General features: G+C 40.0%; 1 protein-coding gene across 8 annotated transcripts in view; it reads left to right on the forward strand.

Annotated features, from left to right (window-relative positions):
• The window catches only part of LOC111869376 (optomotor-blind protein), a 276,854-nt gene that overhangs the window by 113,849 nt on the left and 138,749 nt on the right, over nt 1–24,256 (forward strand). The gene's annotated exons all lie outside the window — the stretch shown is intronic.

The raw sequence follows: 24,256 nt of genomic DNA on the forward strand, positions 1-24,256 counted from the left end.
AGAGCGTCAGTTGATTTTATCGCTATTGGATTCAAGATGTTGGCTCATGTGATATTCAACAATTAATTATAAAATCAAATTGATACACGAAGGAATGAGGGGCAGGCCGTAGCGCAGTTGGTTGAGGCACTACGTTACAAGCCGGAATGTGGCAGGTTCGATTCCCGACGAAGTTGTTGGATTTTTAATTGACCTAATCCTTGAAGCCGTACTATGGCCCTGGGGTCGACTCAGCCTCTAACAAAAATTACTACCAGGAATCTTCCTGGGAGCTTAAAGCCCGGCCGGTGTTTAAGGCTGACCAACTTCCGCCATCTTTGAGCCGATTGTCTAGAAAATGTGGGAGCCTCGACGTCTCACAACCCTGTTGGCTTTCAAGGCCTGTTATAGGGACAGTTTTACCTGACATGAAAGAATAAACAACATATATAATTAAAATTTATACACGAGCGGAAGATTCAGTAAGCTTCGTTTCTATCCGTTCTTACTTAAAAATTAGCAATTCATTTGGGATTGGTTTACGACGTTCTCATATTTCAGACTGTGAAAAGTGAACTTGAAATTATTCAGGAAGAAGCTATCCTGGAGTAATTAAGTCACTGTCTATACATTTTCCTGGAGATATCTATTTTTTTATTGCTAGTGGGGTGTGACTAAGTCCCTTGTACTGCGCCCACTTCTGGCCTATTGTACCAGCCCCAGATGATAGGTGAGGGTGATTGTGGAGCAATTGGTGGAATGAAGATTGGCAGGGGAAACCGAAGTACTCGGAGAACATCTGCTCCAGCGCCACTTTGTCCACCACAAATCCCACTTGACCAGACCCGAGATCGAACCCTGGCCGCCGCAGTGGGAAGGCAGCGACTAACATCTTGAGGTATGGAGAGGCCTGGAGAGACCTAAGAAAAGCACTAAAATTCTGAGTCAGAATACCCAGTGTCCCAGTCCAGACTTGAACCTTACTGCTACTTCAACCTGTCAGGTGAATCCCACTGCGGGGCAATTAACTGAAGATGGGTCATACTGGGGATGGTTAGTAGGGAACACAGCACGCCCTATCTTCGGTCTTTTCAACTCTGCATATCGCTTTCAGTGACACTGGAAAGTGACAGTCGTGACAGAGCAGATGTATCCATCCGCTATTTTTTGGTCACGGAGAGATATCTCACTGGTACTGGAGACAGCGGCATTCGTTGCTTCCTCCTCTCTACCTATTGTTTTATTCCCCTGTAGCTTATGTCAACCAGTTGAACGTTCTTGTCGATATCTAAGATTATCGCACGAACATCCATGTGGGGCAGCATGGCTACATAACTGGAAGAGAATACAGGGGAGTACGCAGGCGCAGGAAGTGTTATTCAAGTGAGTGCGAAAGTGTTGATCAGTGGGACTTGTTACAAAGGTCTCAGAATAGCAAGCACTGACGAAAGACGTCCTTTTTTCCGGCTTTCACCCCATTAAAAGGAGAGATTAATTAAGGAATCTTAGAAATGGAATAGTAGCCTTATATAATACTGAAATAAGACAGGACCAGTGGTTTCGCCTTCTTTTACAACAGATCACACTGATTGTATACCAGAAGCGTTTCAGAGAGTTACTCACCGTATCATTTCTTACAGCATATTCCGTTTTACACACAATTTGTTCCTTAGTCACTCCTTCAACTCTAAAGGTTAGGCCATTATGCATCTGAATTAAAGAATTATCAACTATGAAATGAAAATATGTGGTCTATTCTAAGGGGCCATCCGATTACATGCCTGGAATGACTGAGTTAAATAATGGAAAGCATCCTTTAGGAGAGCCACCTTCAAGTTGGGAATGGAATCTAACATTTATGAAAAACAAGAGTTAACCATTTGACCATCATGTGTACGATCGCTTCATATATCTCACATAGTTCGAAATATGTTAAAATGTAAAAAGTTAAATTTCTCCCTGTGATCAATTAATTAAGAACCTTGCCATGAAGGCGTATGGGGCAGTGGTAACATAGCTCCATTGTTCTTGACCTCTGCACTAAGTGGAGGTAAGTGGTCAGCTTCACGTCCCCGACCACCTTACACCCCCCTCACGGGGAAACAGCTTCCGGTAACCTTTGGATAGGAAGTTGCGTGGTGCCCGGAAACGGTTCGGACTCTGTGAAGTAGAGAGAAATTTCTTACTATTGTCGGTGTCGTACCCCGGCCTTCATACCAGTAGCCCGTCGCTATACCGACAGAGCTATCTCGGCTTCCTGTTAGAAATATGTTTCAACTTCTAAATGTCGGTGCAATCAATAGTCTTTTTTAATTATCGGGGAAAGTCATCGATCAATAGAAGCAACTGTCGTTAAGACACCTCAGCTTGTGACCTCGCACAGAACAAACGTAAGAACTCCTAGAAGGGTAGATATGGCCTGAGGAGCGGGGAGGAACAATAAGCCACCCTTCGCGTGTCTTATCCCGCCCACTTACCACTTTCTTGGTACCGTCTCAATCTTACTAATTACAAGCTGCCACCCTCGCTTTGCACAACTATACAGGCTGGCTGAAATTTCAATTCTTAAAACAAATTTTCAATTTTGTTTTCAAATAATATTTTGTTTCAACATTTTTATTTTTAATTCTAAGGACAAATTTGCGCTTCAATAACGCCATGTGAAGTAAAAGAAAGTAAAGTTATCTCTGTAACAGGCCGTGGAGGCCCATAAGTTTGTGAGATGTTGAGGTTCCCAAGTTTTCTAGAAAATCGGCTCAAAGATGGAGGCAAGGTTGTCAGCCCTAGGCGCCGGCCGCCCTTTACCCCCAAGAATATTCCTAGTACTCATTTCTGTTAGAGGCTGAGTCGACCCCAGGGCCATAGTGCGGCTGGAAGGATTAGGTCAATTGAAAAAAATCAATGACCTCATCGGGACTTGAACCCGCGACCTTCAGGCTTGTAGTATAGTGCCTTAACCAACTACGCTACCTCGTGCCCCTCAATAACACCATGATGATTCTAAATGTGATTAATTGAGGTTCTGTATGACTGCCCTGCCGTATTCCTTTCTGGAGTAGTTCTAACAATAAGTTAGTGCAACTACCGACATTTCCTGTACATCTTATGCAGCTCTATTTCGTTTAGGAAACAAAAGTAATATTTTGTTTATACATATATTTCCATAGATAAAAATTAATCGATGTTTAATTTGGGGTGTCAGGGGGTGAGAAGGGAGCAATTTTCAAAGTTGTGAAACACCTCCTCAAAAAAATTATTTTTTGTTTCTGAAATGTCCCTTATTCTTATGTGTTTAACGAATTAAAAAATTCATGTAAAAATTTCAGGGTTTGAAACTGTTGTTCCTTATAACTACACCTTTACGACTTCTAAAAATAGAGTTAAAACTTTTACAATTATGGAGATAACCGCTTGTTTCAGTGTTATATTGAAATGCATTTAATAGCAACGGATATCGCACAAGGAGCAACTGCGCCGTGTACTGAAAAAACATTTTTTAACGTCATGAAAACCGAAGGTCTTATATTGGTAAATATTTCATTGCGTTTACGACAGTTTTAATCTTTTTTTTTGTATGAAACGTGATGGCATTAATTAATTTCACTTTCCATCGAAATCGGAGAATCAAAACAAATCGCATATTAACTTATTTCAAAAATTTTAAAAAATAACCTTCCGCATTTTTATTCAAGGCCTCTTTCAGTCGTATGAAATTAATATCTAATACAATAAAACGGATCACTTAAAACCAACCGGACTCAGTTAGCACAACACGTAGTAAAACAAACACATCTCATACAAAATCTATAAATTTTAACACACATCCAAAGAAAGATTTTGTCGTTAATTTCATAGAACACATCAATTTATATTGCATAGCCGGTATTTTGCATGTAGTTACAGCCTATTATTGATAGTCTCTGATAATTATTTTTATGTGCTGCCTGTAAATAAGATTTAAAACTGCATGACGGTGGAGTCTTGACACAATTATTGAATTTTTGGATATTGTCCATCGTCTGGAAGTAGAGATTAGTTCTATCGATTGGTCCCAGCTTCTTACCTGAGGAAGGAGGTACAGCATAGTCTCCGAAACAATGAGAAATGAGATGATGAATAACACTCAAAGAGTCAATAATATTTCCCATATTGTTATGAAAGAAATAAAATAAAAATGATTGTCTCTCTACACGGAGTTTCTTGCCCTGCTGTGTCGCACAAGCCGAAGATGTAAGTGGCTCTTGCGAGAAAACGGAATTTCTTAAGGACTCGAGGTACGCCGAGGAGTGGATGAGAGGAAGTGGACGGTAAGAGATGAAAAGAGATCTTGGGTGTAAGATGGGTGTCGTAAAGAGCAAAGGAGAGATCCTCAAGGTAGAAAGGGGTAGTTTTCTTATACCTCCCCACCATTTTCCCTATTTCCTCTCACCCTCCACTTTTGCAAAGAACCGCGTGTTTGCGCAGACAGGGTCGTGTTCCATTGATCAGACTTAGAGAGCAGAAATCGATTGCGAAATTATTTTAAGCCAGTTTGAATCTAAACATAAATTTAATGTATGAACCATGCATACGTCAAGCTCCCTCGCAGTACATTGCCTGGAAGTATGCAATAAGGAACGCATCCTCAGCTTAGCCTGATTCAGACTTCTCATTGTTTTTCGGGAACATTTCTGAAATTAGACCCCGAAATTTATCAGTGTTTATGTTCATAATTCCAAAAATGAAAGGGACAGGGGCGTGTTTCACACATGGGGAAAAGTGAATGCCTAAGGGTTTTTTATGAGAAAGCCAGAAGGAAGGAAATTGCTCTCCCCGCTCTATAATTCTGCTTATACAAGAAATAATTAAAGAATTGAAAATGTTAATTAAAGATTTTCATTCAAGGAGCAATTAAAATTTATCTTAGGAAATGGTAATGAAATTGTCGGGGTGTTCCTATAGGAGCACTGGTTACTAGCTTCTAGGGTAATAGGATTGGACGGTATGGGCTGGATTCATCTGGCTCAGAATAGCGACCGGCGGCGGGCTCTTGTGGATAAAGTTATGCGTTACCCGTTATGAATCATCAGGTATAATAAAATGGGAAATTCTTGAATAGCTCAGCGACTGCCAGTTTCCCAAGGACTCTACTGCATGTAGTTAGTTATGTTCATAGTTCAGAAAGCATGCGATGGGCAGTGAATATGCAGGTAACATCCATCGACAATTTAATTTTATACTCTGGCTTACGTGCACATAAATCTCACCCAGAAAGTTGACTGAAGCAATAAAGTTCCTGATTGATATTCCTGAGGAGCGAAGTTAGAATCTGAGCGAACACCCACTTTTAACTGAAGTTATTTTGGGTTTTCCTCAGTTCCTCCAGGGAAATGCTGGAGTAGTTCATGTCCCCTTCCTTCCGAACCCTCTCCGATTCATTATTCACAATCATCCAGGCATTCGGCGTTGTATAGCCCGAGTTACTGACAGTGTCATTAAATGACCTGCAGACAAAACGAATCCCACAGTTAATAACACAGTGCTCCGTGTTCTGCTTCTGTTCAGTTTCAGTTTTCGAGTTCATGCATCCGACTGAAATATCTGTCATCACCGAAACAGGCCATGGAGGTCCATAGGTTTGTGGGACGTCGAGGCTCCCATATTTTCTCTAGACAATCAGTTCACAGATGGCGGTGAGGTCGTCAGCCTTACGCGTCGGCCGCCATTTACCCTCAGGAAGATTCCTGGTACTTATTTCTGTTAGCGGTTGAGTAGAATCTAAGATCATAGTGCGGCTGGAAGGATTACGTCAGTTTGAAAAAATCCAGTGACATCTCGAATCGAACACGCTACCTTCCGGTTTGTAGCATAGTGCCTCAGCCAACTACGCTACCGCGTGCTCCAAGGTGTCTGTTGGACTTCCGAGTAATTCAAGCAAGAACATAAATGTCAAGGAACTGTGATACATTTACCAGAGTTAGCCACGGCAGTCAGGGACACCCACATGCATCAACTTTATTCTCTGTATTTGTGTGTTGCTAGTCAACGGGCAATCACTGTGTTCCCCTCACAACTTTTCGTTTTCTATGCGGTCCGTATCTTTTGAAAGGCAACCAGACTAATATTTCTTCCCAGAACTTTTTGTATATTCATAAATTTATGCCACTTTTCCCCTTGAAACACAGGTTTAACGAGTTTCAGGGTGACAGTGCAATTAAACTCATCCTGATGGAGGAGATCTCGAGTGACATACATTTGTCTGTGCTCCTGTATTGCCATAAATATTTAAATATTTGTTTATTATTTATATATTTTTATTTCTAATGAACACGGCCCATTAACTTATATATGAAGGATGTTTTACAGAATATTTCTATTCATTCATTTTAAAATAGCTTATTTAATAACCTATTTTTTCTTTTCCCTTCATATTCATTGACACGCAGCTCTGAAGTGCGAAGGGTAAAAGCAATTGAGAGACTTCGCAACATTTTTCTAATAGCTTGTTGTTTCGTATTTGAAAAAGAATCTTCTGTTAATAAAAAATTTTAACGTCATTTATTTCCTTTAGGCGCCACAAATATTAGACTTTTAAATGTTCTAAAATCGCAGGAAATGTTTCCTTCACAGAACTTGTCAAACATCAAATAAATTAAAAGATGAGGACATATAATTTTAGGCGAAAAAGATGACTCGTTTTGTCATTTGATATTCTGTTTTAGTGAGGTTTTATGTACTCACTTTGACTGCTAAGAACGATATATTTCGTTCATACGTATGCCTCCACTCTTAATTTGCGGTTGTTGTGCGACGTTGTCATTAAGGAGTCGAATACCCTTCTGTATCTTAAGAATTCCTGCTAATTTCTGCGTAACATCTCCAGTGAATGTTATAAGTTGTTATTAAATTATGCAAACAAAAGAAGTCTTGCTACTGAGCCGAGTGCAAGCAGGTTTACGAACCCCGCCATTCGCAGGTTTGTCAATAAGCTGTCACATTAATTACATTGTGCTAAGACTTGTAATTACAACGCAGTGTGAAAAAGAGTAAAATTATGCTGTATCACTGGGACGATCGCTCTGAAACAGCCACGGAAGGGTGAGAGACGTGTTGTATACTTCCCAGGAGACGCGGCTAATAGTGCTGGTTGCAGTGACTTTACGCTGGGCACTTTGAAGGTGTGAGATACACGCCTCATATGTGCTGTCATTTTAACGTCATTATTTTGTGTCACAGAAGTGTACCTATCGACTGTTCAAGCATAGTATGCGTATGTACATTTCTTTGTTGTTAAAATAATTAATATTAAATCCCATGCCTTAACCTTGGGCCCTGTGAAAGATGCCATGTCCTCAAGTTGTCCCCGTGCTTAACTAAGTACTAAGCAATGAAGGCGTATTGGGGGAGTGGATGCATAGATCCATATTTTCATGACACATTAGTTGGAGGTGAGTGGCCAGCTTCACTCTCCTGCCGCTTATCCCCCGGGAAAGAGCCCCTAGTACTCATTTTATAGGAGGTTTTGTGAACCCCATAACCGATCTGGACTACGTGTAAAAGAGAAAATTCTTAACACTACTGGGGCTCGAACTCCGAACTCTCGGCGGTGCAGATCGTAGCCATTCCCTATACTGACTGCGCTATCCCGGCTCCGATGTCTTGTCCTACTGGATGCAAATGACAAGCTCATGGACACAAGTAATGAATAACTTCATACGTTTCTTATTATCTGAGTGCAGTCAAGCACAACACATACGTACTCTGACGGACAGTCCAGCTGCAACCGTGCTAAGGGTAAATTCATACACTTACAACGTAGAGACCCAGTAAATACAACCTCACACTTAGAAAGATTTTAAAGTTCTATGGGTCCTCCTATACGGCGTCTCTATGGTCTATTTAACACATCAACAATCATATAGTCTTTTTTTTTTAAATATAAGAATCTTTGAATTGTATACAGAATTCTTTATATACGTTGTCTCTAACATAAGACATAAATTTATATGCGAAACTCTTTTATGATAATTTGATTTTTTTAATTATGTACAATCATGAAAAATTACAAGAATTAATTTCTTATGTATTACTAAATATGTGCCCCTTATGATGACTTAGTAATTGTGGAATTAAGAGAGCCTACACAAATTTATTGAAGTTGGGTTCTGTAACAGTTATCACGTACCTAAGTTAGCAGATAATTCCATCATAACTACACACAAGTAAACACAAATGTTTAATAAATCCGCAAAATGGGGAGCTTCATAATACTCATCGCCAAAATAGAATGATCAAGTCAAGGAGGGTGAGGTTGGGTGTGTGTGTAGCACGCTTGAAGGGAAGAGGAACGCACGCAGGGAAAGCCAGAAAGAAAGAGACCTGTAGGAAGACCTAGATGATAATATTAAAAAGAAAATAGAACGTGGTAATGTGGTCTGGATTCATGTGATCCAGAACAGGGATCAGCGGTGGGTTCTTGTGAACAAAGTAATGAACATTTTGGTTCCATATAATTTAGAGAAATTCTTGAGTGGAGAAGCGACTGTTGGCTTCTCAGGAAGAACGAAGTACATTAAGCTGGTAACCAGTCTTTCCACAGGTCTTCAGAGAGTTTACAGATTGTATGCTCATTCTCGACTCCATAGACAAGATAAATATAACAGGCTCATAGCTCGTGGGCGCGTTACTTATAAATATGCTTCTGAAATATGTAGACTTTAGACTTTAAGATGTCTATAATCGACCACAAACTTTGTTTTTTTAAAATTATGAATAAAATAAATTGAAAGACTTTAAATTTCATCCATGATACGTATGTACTGGCCGTCTTGTAGTGCACTCAATTTCATATGTCGCTTCTTACTACATGTTTCGGCAACATAGTGCCATCTTCAGTGTAACAGGACGCTAAAATACGAATTTGAATTTGTTTATAGTTAAACCTACACGTATATAATAATTTTGACTTCATGTCAGCTAATACGGAAGTCTTTAGCAATGGCTGGGTATCGTCTTTATAGAACACGTGTACTGATAAACAGAATGAATTGTGAGATGTGTTCCCTTTGTGCTACACATACAAGTCGGTTTTATTAATGACGTTTGCTAATGATCGCCACGCGTGGCTGGGGAGTGCGGGGGGAGGAACGTTCGTGTGTGACTGTAGCAGTGGCGTATCCGGTAGCCATTGTTCCAGCGATTATAAGAAAGTCTTCCGTTTCTAAATATTCATGCTGCTCTGTCAGCCATTCATCTCTTACCCGTATTTTCCCAGTAGCGCGTGTGTGAAAGCAACTTCAGTCTTCCCAAAAAAGAGTAAAGGTAAAATTATCCCTCTAACAGGCCGTGAAGATCCATAGCCATGTGAGATGTTGAGGCTTCCACATTTTCTAGACAATTGGATCACAGATGTCGGTAAGGTTGTCAGACTTACCCGCCCGCCGTCCTTTACCCCCAGGAAGATTCCTGGTACTCATTTCTGTTAGAGGCTGAGTCGACCCTAGGGCCATGGTGCGGCCGGAAGGATTAGGTCAATTGAAATAATCCACCTCATATAGAACACGGAGAGAAGAGAAATGCACATAGGATTTTGATGGGAAAGCCAGGAGGAAAGAGACCACTAGGAAGATGTATAGGTAGGTGGAATAATAACATTAAATGGATTTTAAAGAGATAGGATGGGGTGGTATGGACTGGATTCATCTGGCCCAGGTTAGACACTAGTGGAGGGCTCTTGTGAACACGGTAATGAATCTTCTGGTTCCATGAAATGTTGGGAACTGAGTGAGTAGCCGAGCAACTTGCGGCTTTGAGAAGGACTCAGCGGCACGGAGTTTCTTATTTTGGAGATGAATGAGAGAGAAAGGTGATGCGGAGGTAAATAATGGAGTAACGGGATATCGGGGGCGGTGTAAGTGTCAAGGAGAGGAGGGAAGGAAGGGGGTAGGATTGGAGAAATAACCTGAGTAAGAAAACAAGAGAGGAAGAGTGGAAGGAGGAAGATGATATGATATGGACAGAGGAAAGATAGAAATTATTCTGCCCGCAGTCTTCGAGCAATCATGCTTTAGTAGCAGTATAGTTTTGAAGAAGTATCGTCATAAAATTGTTATATTCCGTAGAGACCTGGCTGTCAGGATCTGTACAGGTCGCTACTAGACTGCAAGCTACAGAGATGGTAGGGTTCTTGCAGTTATTTATTCTATAATTTAATCTCGCTTCAATTGTAACGCAGTGATCAAGTCAAGGAGGATGAGGTGGGCAGGGCATGTAGCACGAATAGGGGAGAAAATGAATGCATGTAGGATATTGGTCGGAAAGACAGAATTAAAAAAACCACTGGGAAGACCAAGGCGTAGGTGGGTGGACAGTATTAAAATTGATCTTAGAGACATAGGATGGGATGGTATGGAATGGATTGATCTGGCTCAGGATAGGGATAAGTGGAGGGCTCTTGAGAACACGGTAATGAACCTTCGGGTTCCATAAAATGCTGGGAAATTCTTGAGTGTCTGTACAAACGGCGGCTTCTCAAGAAGGACTCAGTAAGTAAGTTAATTGTAACGCAATAATTGAAACGAATCCTAACTAAGATGTGTCCTAGAAATTAGAAGCTGCGTATGAAAGTCAGCAAGAGCCCGAGACAGAGACGGGAAAACGAAATCAGTATCGTACTATCGTGTTACGATATTAACGCCTTCAGGATTCAGACCAAAGTCTGAATTTTTTCACTCCCACTGGCACTTTTTGTGTCTTAATTTATTTGTGAATTTAATGGCGTGTGTTAATATAGTTAAAATAAATCTGTTCGGAAGTATTTAATTACGACTGTTAATATGGCAGCTTATGCCTCTTATTCAGCCTTTTATGGAAAAGAATTCAGTTTGTAAGGACCTTTTATTTTCATACACACTTGAATAAGACGTATTTTGCTGAAATTTCTTTTTCTCTCTCACGTTCCGATGATTAAGAAAACTGCCCGGTCCTTCGATTACTAAGGTAAATGTAAACGGTAAGGTTGTTCCTGTGCTTAACTAATTAAACAGTAGGCCATGAAGACGTAGGGGGGAGTGGATATATAGATCCACATTTTCTTGACTTCGGCACTCTCTGGAGGCGAGTGGTCAGCTTCATGCCCCTGCCGCTTTTCCCCCGGTACCCATTGGATAGGAGGTTGGGTGAACCCCAGAGTCAGTGTAGACGACATAGAGAATTGAAAATTCTAGCCTTAACCGGGACTCGAACTCCGACCCCTTGGTCGTCCAGCCCGTGGCCAGTTGCTTTACCGACTGAGCTACCCCGGCTGTTTCGTTTGATTACTATAGTCCACTTACATGAATTCGAGAGAAATTCCCAAATATGCACCGTTTTAAACACTTAATATCTCCGGCGGATGAGTACCGTTTTCTCGGTAAGTGTTTAGAGGTGTTGCCAGGTATGCCCGCAGATAGAGCCGGTTGTCTCGTGGGCTCTTCCATTAGGATCCGTCATCGTGCATGTAGTCCTGGAGCCAAGAAATGTTAGAACAAGCCGACGGTGTTACAGCTCTCGGAGTTGTAAAGGAATAAAACGCACCAGGTCTAACAAAAGTAACTGTAATATTTTTGGTTATGGGTTGACGATGGGCAGCTGACAGTTTTATGGATACTCTGTCGCCTAGAACAATGGGGTTGTGTGGCGCCAGCTAGTTCATTGACTGGTCGGGGGGATGTTACTGCAATGACCGATGGCCAGGGCGCTTTGCAGTACAGTCGGAAACTTTTAATTTCATGCCAATATTTCTCCTGTTAAGAGCGAAATATTTTAAACAATAGGGCTGAAATTTTAGATTATAATTTCCGGATTTTGATGCTGTTTATTCCATTAGGCGATTACAATCATTTACGGATAATTAGCAGTTTTATATTCCAGGTTTAAAACGTAAATATCTTCTACCCTGAAAATGTAAACAGTAGATTGCTCCGAAAAACGGGTAGCTATACTTCAATGCAGTGAAGACTGAGAAATAAAAAATGATTTAACTTTTACTTTTAATGGGGTGATGTCAGCTCCACATAAAATGATAATTTATATCATTTCTGTAAGAGAATATGTGGGTGAAGAATATTTTACTCTATTCGGCAAAGCATCTGCTATACTCTGTATGCTTGTTCCTGCATTTCTATTGCTACAAATAGACCTACTTAGGACGACCTTTGCAGTTTCTTTGATATTCTGCACAAGCCTGAAATTTGAATATGAATAAAGTATTGTAAAGCATTCGATCAACGCGTTGGCAGGCAACAGCTCTGTAAACACGGCCCAACACGCAACAACTGAAGAAGCTGTGTTTTCTGTAGATCCAACCGACGCACCACTATGCACCGAACTTTTGGTCTAAAACAATTACCAGAATTTTCGAACACGATATTAAGGACAGCATTTGTAGTATTTATGTATGTGTACTTTAGTGAAGTAGACTTTCGACCACAAGATGTGTGGCAAGGATTTGATAAGTGAGATTGGAGCATATGACTTTTATGTTGAAATCATCACAGAAGAACCCTTTTGAGATAAGCCACAGAGAACTTTAATCTTAAAATGGATATTGCAAAAATCTATTGCGAATACTTTTAACAGCCAACTTTTGTGAGGATGCGTGACATCTGAGATCCGGAGAGCATTGCCGAAACAATTTTTATATCCTGAATGACTGCCAGTCCCTAATTCCTTACTTTCGTCACTGTTTAACATATATATTTTTTATTTTATATTGCTAATGGGGTGGAACTAAGTCCTTTGTACTGCGGCCATTTCCGGCCTATTGTACCAGCCCCAGATGATAGGTGAGGTTGATTGTGGAACAATTGGTGGAAAGAAGATTGGCAGGGGAAACCGAAGTACTCGGAGAAAACCTGCCCCATAGCCACTTTGTTCACCACAAATCCTACTTGACCAGACCCGAGATCGAACCCGGGCCGCCGCGGTGGAAGCCAGCGACTAACCTCTTGAGCTATGGCGCGGCCTTATCATATATAACTCTTATGGTAATCTCCTTTCTAATTATAACTAGCAGTGCTTTGACAGTTGCATATTCCATATTAGTATCAAGCTGCTGTGACGACTTAAAAAGAACCATCCATGCCCTTTTAAATTATTTTCTTGATATTTTTCAGAGATACTGAGGACGATGAATAAAAACCTCCCTCAAGATAGTTGGATTCGAATCAAGGAGTTTCAAAATACAGAGCATGAATGCGAACCACCTAACGGTGACGCGCGGTTGTCACATAATTCTAACTATGCCAGATTTGTTCATTGTTTATTAAGAAACTCAAGAGTAGTCCTAAAATTTAAGCCCATTCCATGTTTGGATATTTTCCGGCGGGCTCAGAAAGAAAGGGTTCATGTTAATATGTAACAGACTGTACCGGTGCTTCCTTTAGTGCTTGCCAAGTCTTACCTGGATAACAAGGGTGCATTTCACCCCCCGCTGGCGTCCCTATAGACCATGGCGCCAGGGTTAGCTGCATGGAAAACAAATAAATAAATAATTTCTGTTTTTCGTTTTTTTTTTTCTTTTTGGAAGAAGAGGCGGTGGTACTGAGTGCATGTCTCTTCTTCTTCAAAAGGGGCTTAAGTCCTACATGAAGGAAGACGTTTCTTCACCCCAATTAAATCACCTTAACACGATCCGTTTTGACACTTCTTTTTTAAATAAGTTTATATTTCGAGCACCTAATATTCTATTGAAGAAAAAAGTTATGATTTATTCTGAAAGTTAGGTTTTGTGAATTTAGGATCTACTGCATTGACGATGGGGTTAATTTTTCGTTCTCACATAGCGCGATGTTACGGTTTCCGCTTCTTGTTTTGTTGGTTAACAGGCCTTCTGAGAAACTTGACGTATGGGAAGCCTTGGCTACTGAAATATTGATGAGTGGCTTGGTTCTCGATACAAATTATACATGTTCCTTGCAAGACAGACCCTCGTGGCTTTCATAGACGAAAACTTTACGCTTCTTTACATGTTCCAAACAACTGGGGTGAAAGACAAATCAAACAAACGCATTAAGTTCGCACAATCAAAATATATGTTATAATTTAATATAAGAATTTGATACGTATGCCTAAGTTTGAGAAATGTGTGCACAAAATAATTCATTAGTATCCGTCCGCTAGTAAGCCCGTTGCCTCATTTTAAGGCATTTCCATGTATAATTAAAAAGAGAAATTAAGTACACTTATAAACAATCTTGAGACATTGAATTCTGACTAGATAACGTATTCTGAACATTGTTGCGCATTTTGAAAAGATTACATCGGCTGGAACAAAGGAAAATTGCTGAGAACTTTGGATTTGAGACTCTCACCGCTGCGGTATGTGAGACCATGTAGTCGGATAGAAATTTGTCGACGTTTCGGAGGATCTCACTGTTTCCAAACTTCAAGATCGGAGAGTAAAGCCAAGCAATATTCTTTGGTTGCTCCTTTCTTCTTTAGGTTTATGTGACTTACTTTTCTAAGTGACGATGTAGAATGTGCTTTCCTCCGGAGCCTCAGTTAAGTCATATTAAGTAAGATTTGAGGCTTTCACGGCGGTGACTATGAAGAAAGCAGTCTTCTGGGTTTTGGNATTAAGACTACACAGAATTGCATCCCAGAATATAGAACCGTTAAAGAACAGAAATGTTTGTTTGTAACGGAGTGTTTCAGAAAAAAACAAGCGCTCGTTCAATAATTAAGTATAGGTGCTTAAAAGATATGTGAGAGAATTCAGTTTCTATACAGTAATTTGAAGGGGAAAAGAAGTGTTCTTTTTACTCGCAAGTTCTACTAAATAAAAAGTAAATGAATTTCTTTAAAATGTGTTCACAAGAAACTTGCGTTCTTTAAATAAGAGAGTTGAAAAACAAGAATAGAACGCGTAGTTTTACCCACCCGTTTAGAAAACATTTATGAAATTGTTAATTTATAACATTTTTCACAAAGGAGACAACTTTAAGGATGTGTTCTCATAAAACGTCTCCAAAACAAAAGTTTAGGTAAAATGTTTGAGATAAAACAGAATGCGTCTAAAAGTGTATTTGTTATTTGAAAATCGTATTTTGGGGATGTGCTTCCTCATATCCGTAGACATAATTTAGTAGGCTTGTCAACCCACACGTGGGTTAGCAGAGTTATAGAAATAATTAGGTCTATAACACAAAAAAGTAGAACATTATTAGACATTAAAAAATTTCCGTCGGTAGATTGCTTAAACATACGAAATTGTTCATGTATGTATTAACGCTTGAGAATTTGTTGCTATGGTAACCCGAAATCATGAATTTCAAAGCCGTCATCGCATAGGGGTGACTAAGTAAATGGTCATTGTCTATTGGATTATTCCTACATAAATATTACGGATTTTTTTAACAAACTGTAAAGCACAACAAGAAGCTTAGTTTATTTCTAAAGCATCAAATATGAATTCAGTTGGCATGTAGTTCGAATCTCGCCTGTATTACTAACGTCATTGATGTTTTCCCTTAAAATAAGCTACCCCCACTTCCATCTCTACCCATCTCAGCGTCCTTAAATAACTTAAGAATTAATCACCGAACTCTTTGTACGGAAACGCATAAGCTTTCCCTTGGACCTGCCAATACTGCAAAAGGTAACAACAACAACAGAAACAAACTCCGTGGTTTTAGTCCTCAAGCCAACAAACCGACTGAGCGACAGCCGCTTGTGGGCCATGTTAGTGCAAACTTTAGAGGATAGAGGGTGTTGCGTGGTCAGCGCAAAGAATCCCCCACGGCTGTTAATTTCGGTTTTCTAGACCGAAGCCGCTATTCCCTTAAAATAGCTCCTCAATTATCCTCACGAGGCTGAGTGGACTTCGTTCCAGACCCACTACTTCTCAGAAAATCTGGTAGCGCCGGGAATCTAACCCGGACCTCTGGATCTGTAGGCAGGAACTCTGACCACTAGACCACAGAGGCGGTACTGCGAAAGGTAACGCTGCGGATTAATGTCTGTTGGTTACTTTAAAATGATGTATCAGTTTCTGAAGTTATGTAGCGTCGAAATTCAATACGTTGCAGTGATTTTTAACTATTAGTCGAGTGTTATATTGATACTAGCATGAGAGGTAGTAGCCTATGGTAAAGGAATATTCCCGAGAGTCTGAGAAGACTCAGGTGCTCGTAAACTTTCCTATAAGTAAGAGGAACTGGCACTGACCTAGGCCAGAAACCAGTACTGGTGACGACATAACATGGAACTGATCACTCACACATAATCAGCACCATGGCTAATAATTCGTGGAGCTGTACTTCCATACCCAACCTACGCCCTCGTAGCGTAGTACTAGCCAAGCAAGTTACTGGGAAAGTTGATATATTTATCTGACAAAACTGCTCGTAAATCACGCCGTGTACGTGTGAAGCAAGACTTCTGGCGCCGCATACAATTTGTCTCATTATGACTTGTAATATGGCGAGGAGGTTGATTTCTTCAATTTACCTAAACCTTCCAACCGCACTATGGCCCTGAGGTCGACTGAACCTCTAACAGGAATATTCCTAATGGGTAAAGGGCGGCGGGCGCTTAAGACTGACAACATTACCGCCATCTGGGATCCTCGACGTCTCACAACCTTATGGGCCTTCATGAGCTGTTACAGGGATAGCTTTAGCTTTACCTTTGCCATTAATATCGCGAGGGTTGAGACCGATACGGCTCAAACAGGAGTCGCCTCCATGTTCGCTACTTGTTTGTCTGACGAGCGGGCGGGTTCGAGATGATTCTATTGAAGCTCTAAGCAGCTGGCAATGTCACCACATCGCTCCACTGGCCGCTTTCACCCCAGCGCCATGTGAGAGCACCCTTCTGCAACGCTACAAGGTGGTCCCAAAACCGCGGAACTCTGGTATTACCGTCTGCGGACTGAGATCTGACATCTCCACTTCCGTGAATATGAAAACACTGTCTTCTAGTATGTGACACCGTGTAGACTCGTACGTTTCGGAGTAACTTACTACCTTCATCTTTATTTAAGAGGAGGAAGTAAGCAGCAAGTAGAAATACTAAGAATTACTGGGTTTTTGGACTTCGTTCATTGTTCAGTATTCTAAAACTAAAGAACACGACGTTTCGGAAACTGGTTCTGTTTTCATCCTCAGACGAGGGAGAGAAGACACCATGTTGCGTCACTTGGAAAGAGCTAACCTCAGTCACTAGACAACCACTGTCAGATTCACTACAGCTAATTAATTACCTGAGGCAAGGGTAATTCTGATTGGGATGAAAAGAATATATGCATTAAAAATTGTGATAAAGCACACATGCGGAGAACCAGGATAGAATTTACCAAAAAATAGGAAGCAGGTAGGTAAATCTCTACCAAATTACACGGCATCACATTCCAGAAACAATTACCATTTATTCCCCACCAAGTCGATAGAACTCTTATATTGTACAAGTTGAAAATTGTAGATTCTAAACGGTTCTGACAATGGTCTACAACACCCGGAACTACTGGGGTTTTTACCATGTTAGTCAGTTGATTGGTTGATCAAGTGATTGAAGTTAAGCTGTTCTAACCGAACCAGCATAATATGTGTCTCTCAGATCCAGTTTCCGAAACGCTGTGTTCCTTGGAATACCAGAAGGTGGCCAAAGTCCAAAAACACAGTAATTCCAAGTTGAAATCTGTACCTACATCTGGCAATGATTTTAAATGATTTTCGTGGGAAACGATTTGAACCTACACGTAATTTACTTGTATCGCGTTTGAAGAAGAGAAAGAAGGGAACACGATTAGAGGCCGAAGGATTTCACGGAGATCATCAGTGCACTTGTTCTGCTTGGTGAATAATAAGTATAAATTTCCAATGATGTTACTGAAGCCGGAACGAAGGAGTAAGTGGCTGTCGGACGGCCGCACACCAACTGCGTCAAGACATGAGACAAAAGACGCAATCTTGTTTCATTCGTGATTCGTCAGCATGAAGACGACGTCAGTATCATGACTCAGACCGGCGTGCGGCGGGTTTCATAATCTCATTCGTTTCAAGTGTATTCCTTTCTTTGTGTCACGTCACAGAGATCGTGTCTTGACTGTTACATGTCTTGACGCATGCCTGTGTGCGACCTACCATAGGCTTCCTGAAGAAATGTACCAGAATAGCAGAGTCTGAAGCGTTATTCGAACCCATTAGATGATGAGTTAATTAAGCTATTAATACAAAGCTTAAATTAGGAGAATAAACGAAATTAAGAATTTGTGTATATAATATCCTCTTCATAATGAACTGTAACTTGAATAATTAAATAATTTTATAGTAGGAATTACACATAAATGCACCGTTAGTCTAAGTACACTACAAGGGATGGGCATCATAAAAATTCGAATCTCAAATTACTTAGTATTATTTTTATATGATAAAACATAGGCCTATATCTTCAACCAAATAGAAATATTCACAAACTACGTGGCCTTTAGTCCGCAAGCAAACTATACCGACCTAGCGACCGCCGCTTGTCAGTGAAGTTAGTGCCAAGTTTTGAGGATAGAGGGTGTCGCGTGGTGAGCGCAACGGATTCCCACGGCCGTTAATTCCGGTTTTCTAAAAATATTCACGAAATTAAAATTACGCCAAAATTCCTGGGTGCTTATAAAAGTAGGTAAAAGAATTTTTGAACACTCTGTACTGCTACCTGGTATTATACTAAGCCCGCATCATCTTCCTGTTGTCGAAGCGCCAAAGTATCATGGAGCACTTTATTCCAGATTTAAGGGCTTCAGCGAGCACGGAAAGTAGGTCTTTCTTCTCCCATGCCGACAGTAATGATTTCATATATTCAGAAAGCTCCGAAAAAGAAGCCTTCTTAGGAGGCAAGTAAGAGATCAGATGAAAAAAAAAAAAAAAAAAGAGAACATGATGCGTTATTTTCTTTCGTGCAAGGCCCTCACGAGGCTATTTGCCACGACGTTCGTTTTACTGTCTAGAATATGCGAGAGTTTCGCAACAAGTTGAAATATCTGTTGTAGGACAATCATGAAGTTCGTTGAAATTTCAGTGTGAAATATTTGCAATTAACACCGCACTTAGTCACATTGTAGTTATTTTTCTGTGAGCCACGTAAATATTATAACGAGGCCAGTATATGGGGGGGGGGGAACAGCAGGTTCATTTGACCCATCTCGTGGCCTAGGTAAGATAAAGTTGTCCTTGTGCTTAACTAATTATGCACTATGCCATGAAGGCGTGTGTAGGAGTGGATGTATAGATCCATATTTTCTTGACCTCGATACTAGTTGGAGGTGAGTGGTCAGCTTCACTCCCCGGCCGTTTAACCCTCTGTGAAAGAGCCCTGGTTACCCATTGCAAATGAGGTTGAATGGACTCCAGAGCAGGTCTGGACGACTTGGAGAAAAGAGAATCCTTGACCCTACCGGGATTCGATCTCCGACGCCTGGCCCATAGCCAGTCGCTATCCCGGCTCTTATCTCCTGGCCTAGGAAGGCCCAAACAGACTATTATTTAATTAAAAAATCGCATTAAGTTAACAAACATGTAGGAATTGTCATTCATTGAATTCTTGATCTTTCGCCGCCATTTCTTTTTGCTGCTTAGACAATTTCAGATAAAAACACTTTTCAATGGCCGCCCCGTCACTTGCCTTATGTTTCTCGAGATGATTACTTAGGAATACATTTTAATAATATTAATATATGTTTTCTATATAATTTGTTGTATTATGTGGGGTGGGGGTTCCATATTTGTAATTGAGCCGGGTTCTACGTATTTTACCTCCACCAGTTCCTGATTGTAGCCCATAAGGAATACTCCAATATCATGACTTAACTGAAAATGCAAGTTATGAAACTGAAAGATCCAGGAAGGTGAAATAGACGGGAGAGCGCATTCGTATAGAAATTAGCTACGGACTGAACGACCGAGGGGTCGGAGTTCGAGTCCCAGTAGGGTCACGAATTTTCTCTTCTCCAAATCCTCCAGACCGGTTCTTGGGCTCACCCTATCTAATGGGTACCGGGGGCTCTTTCCTCGTGGGTAAAGCGGCAGGGGCGTGAAGCTGACCACTCACCTCCATCTATTGCTGAGGTTAAGAAAATGTGGATGTATACATCTATTGCCCCATACTCCTTCATGAAGTAGTGCTTAATTAGTTAAGCGCAGGGACACTTTTAACTTACCTGACCGGGAAAGTGTATGTTTCTCGAAGGCATTTGTGGACGCTTCAATACAGACTCCAACATAGAGTTCGCAATTGTTTATTGCTGCCATCTGACATTCCTACTAGTAACTACTACCGACTCTGAAGGCTGCTGAGATACACATGACGACATAGTAACAAGCGTCTGCGCATAGACTGCAACACAGTGTGCGAGTAAAGTATCTCTGAGGGTTGACCGCCATCACATTGTGACGTACACAATTATGGCATCATTAGAAAGTTATGCATTGTGTTTACCACATAAAATGGGAATAAAAATCGACACTTTTTACCAGCAAATTGGACTTAAATTTGAGAAATAAAATAGTGAAGTGTTACATTTGGAGCATTGCTTTGTACGGGGCTGAAACTTGGACACTTGGGGCAGTAGATCAGAAACACATGGAAAGCTTCGAAATGTGGTGTTGGAGAAGGATGGAGAAGATCAGTTGGACCGATTATGTGAGAAATGAAGAAGTGTTAATTAGAGTCAGTGAGCAGAGGAATATCCTACACGAAATAAGAAAACGGAAGGCTAATTGGATTGGTCATATCCTACGCGGTAACTGCCTTCTAAAAGGAGTTCTTGAAGGAAAGATAGAGGGGTGGATAGAAGTGACCAGAAGACGAGGAAGAAGACGTAAGAAGATGCTGGATGACCTTGGGGACAGAAGAGGATACTGTCATTTGAAGGAGAAAGCTCTAGATCGCATTAAGTGGAGGAATTGTTTTGGAAGAGACTGTGGACCTATTGTCTTCACAGATTACAGATGAATGAATGAATTTGGACACATGACTTTTCTTCCGTATGGTCGCCTTGTCAAGAGATGACGTATCCGAAACAAATTTGGATAGAAGGCGAGTAGTATTTCATACTGCATCACCACTCATGTAACAATCCACGAACTGAAACGAAATAATTTTCAAGGGATTTTATTGATCTCATCTAGAACTGTATAGATTGTTAATTATGTACAGAAGTGATATGAATATGAAATAATGTTGCATTATGGCCAGAAGGAAGTAATTCTGGTTTCGTTGATAGGTGTGAGTATAGGAGTGAACACTGGAATAAGCCGTGTTTCTATTTCCTGAGCTCCTAATCCAACATGTGGTCGAGTATAAATACAAGAGAAAACAATATATATAAGATAAACACTGTCTTAAGTGTAACAATTTTATTGTAGTTCTTTCTTCTTTCCCCTCACTCCACACTACATGTTTCGGCCCTAAATGGCCATCATCAGGTGTGTATTCTTACGTAGCTGTTACACTGCCTGTTAAAATTTAAAATCACCAGTCTTTCTAATTGTATAAACTGTTTGTTAACCTACACGCGTTAATTTTGATTTCTATTTAGCCCTTTTTTAAAAATTTAATTCAAGTTAAAGTATCTATAAAACTTCTGTTCTTTTCCTTTTTCAAATTTTAAAATTAAAACAGGCAGTGTAACAGCTACGTAAGAATACACACCTGATGATGGCCATTTAGGGCCGAAACATGTAGTGTGGAGTGAGGGGAAAGAAGAAAGAACTACAGTAAAATTGTTACACTTAAGACGGTGTTTGTCTTATATATATTGTGCGAGTGTAACAGGATGCTCAAATATAATATTACAAGAGAAAACATTTTCAGAAATATTCATCTCTGAAAAAAAGTCGTGTGATTATTACTTTACGTTGAGGCTGCTTCTTTCCATCTTATGTGAGAGGACTCTGTGCTTCCAACCAATCTGCATGTCATTCGTAGGTCTAAACATGAATCATCTGACGTGAAACATAAACATAAAGTCCCTAAGAGAAGAATAATTTTCGAACAGCCTTGCAGGACCAATGTTTCATTGCCACAACCTTGTTGTCAGGTTCAGCAATATTTAATAGTTATTAATTTGATGTTTTGCCTTGGCCCTGGATCTTGAAAAAATTATTTATTTATTGTCGGTACATCAATAACAGGGTAACAAAAAATTACTGCGCTTAAAATGGTCTGAAAATATTGCCTTGAGGAATGTAAACTTTAAGGATATTTCTGATGGATATTAAAATTTAATGCAAGTCCCCTTGTGAAGTTTCTCACAAGTTCTAATACATTCGAAACTTATACATATATTTTATTGTATATTTTATTAAAACAATGTCCATTACTAAGTACTGTTGTTAAGTACTTATACATGTTTAATAGCCACATATTTTTTCGGAATATTACAGCAAAGTAATGGTTTCTCTGTACTTTTCTTTATGTAATTCCCGTTGTTTGAAATGTTTGGATTCTGTCCGTGAAGTAATCTAATCTTAAAATAACATATTTTGTTTTTAAAGAAAAGTATACATTTTTATGTTTGGGTAGTGCCTTATAATTTGAGCCGTGTGGAACTTCTTTAAATAAACCAAGAATAAATACAGTATGCATAAAAGCTAACATTTCATTTCTCCATCCTGAATTTACAAACAATATTTATAAGCTTAATTACCATTTAGATCTTTGCAACTCGTTTTCCCTCAAGGAAACTGCCTTCCTCCCTCGTGCCTATCTATTTTCATATGAATGCCCCATTGGAAACCACATCCCATATGATCTGTGGTCTTTTCTTGTTTCTGGGTGTTCTGTAGGTTCGCGAAAGGAACTTTTATTGGGGCGAAGTAGAGAATTACCTGGAGAGGACAAATGCGTTTTTTATGTTACATTACAACTAAGTCGTAAGTGAACATTGTATTTATTTATTTATTTACGTATGATTTATTGAATAACGCTGTGAGCAGAGTAGAGTATACGCCTCTAATATCGAAACACAGAAAAAATAATGAATTTGCAAGAAGCGTTCTTCGCCTATTTTAATGGAGTACTCCGTCATTTGCCTTGAATGACTGAGGGAAATCACGAGAATATGATAGTCGGTCTGCGGGCCAGGATCCGAAGTCGAAATTTCTCGCACAAGAGGCAGCAATGCTGTCCACTCACTGGACTGAGACGTTTCATATGTTAGCCTAATTTGTCTTAAGTGTGCTTATAAATAAGCAGACAATTCTTGAATATGAATACGTCCAAGAATATAAAATAAAACTCTTCAAACTTTTAGCACTACAAATGCATCTTGAATATTGCCTGTAAATGTGAAAGGTAAAATTGTCCCTGTACTTAACTAATTAAGCACTAGTTCATATAGGCGTATAGGGTAATGGATGTATAGACCCACGTTTTATTGACCTCGGTAGCAATTAGAAGTGAGTGGTCAGTTTCACTACCCGGTCGCTTTACCCCTAGGGAAAGAGCCCCCGGTACGCATTGGATAGGAACTTGGGTGGACCCCATAGTCGGTCTGGGCTACATGGAGAAGTGAAAATTCTTGACCCCACCGCGGTTCAAACTCCTAATCTTCGGTCGTTCAACCAGTAGCCCGCCGCTATACTGACTGCGTTACCACAGCTCTGTGAAAGACGTAATTAACGAGGATTCGTAATACACTTTCATTTATATAAATAAAGTGGCCAAGTATTGTGTAGGTCCACACGTCTCTCTTCGTCCTGTAGTGCTGGCGTTTACACAGCAAATTGCAACACATTCTTTGTACCAATGAAGTCTTACTTTATATTCCAAGAATATAACAGAATATACAATTGCATATATGATACGGCTTCATGATTACAACAGTTTAACTTCCCCACAGGAAGGGAAATGAAATGACTACATGCTTTCTTGCCTTACTAACAGAAATCTTCCACTTGTTGTGGGCGATAGATCATAAATTGGAGTGAATTAGGAAGTTGTTTTTAAACGGCATACTTCAAATGATGAAGTGTACATCACTAAATACAATTTCATATTGAAAAGTCTATTTTTACTCAGCTGGTCCAGAAATTCCCTTAGTTTATGGAACCCGAAGATTCATCAACGTATTCATGAAAACCGTCACTGGACTCTGTGCTCGTGTAAATTAATCCAGATTTGTACTGCATTGACATGCATGATCGTCAAAGACGAGTTTTGTACTAGATTAATTGAGTTCACAGCTTCACACATCATTTCTCCCAGATTAATTTAAATAGTATTCGCCTCTTTACTTAAATTTTCCGCGTTTTTATTCTCAAATTTTGTG

This window comes from Cryptotermes secundus, unplaced genomic scaffold (assembly GCF_002891405.2).
Source record: "Cryptotermes secundus unplaced genomic scaffold, Csec_1.0 scaffold584, whole genome shotgun sequence".
Classification (NCBI taxonomy): domain Eukaryota; kingdom Metazoa; phylum Arthropoda; class Insecta; order Blattodea; family Kalotermitidae; genus Cryptotermes; species Cryptotermes secundus.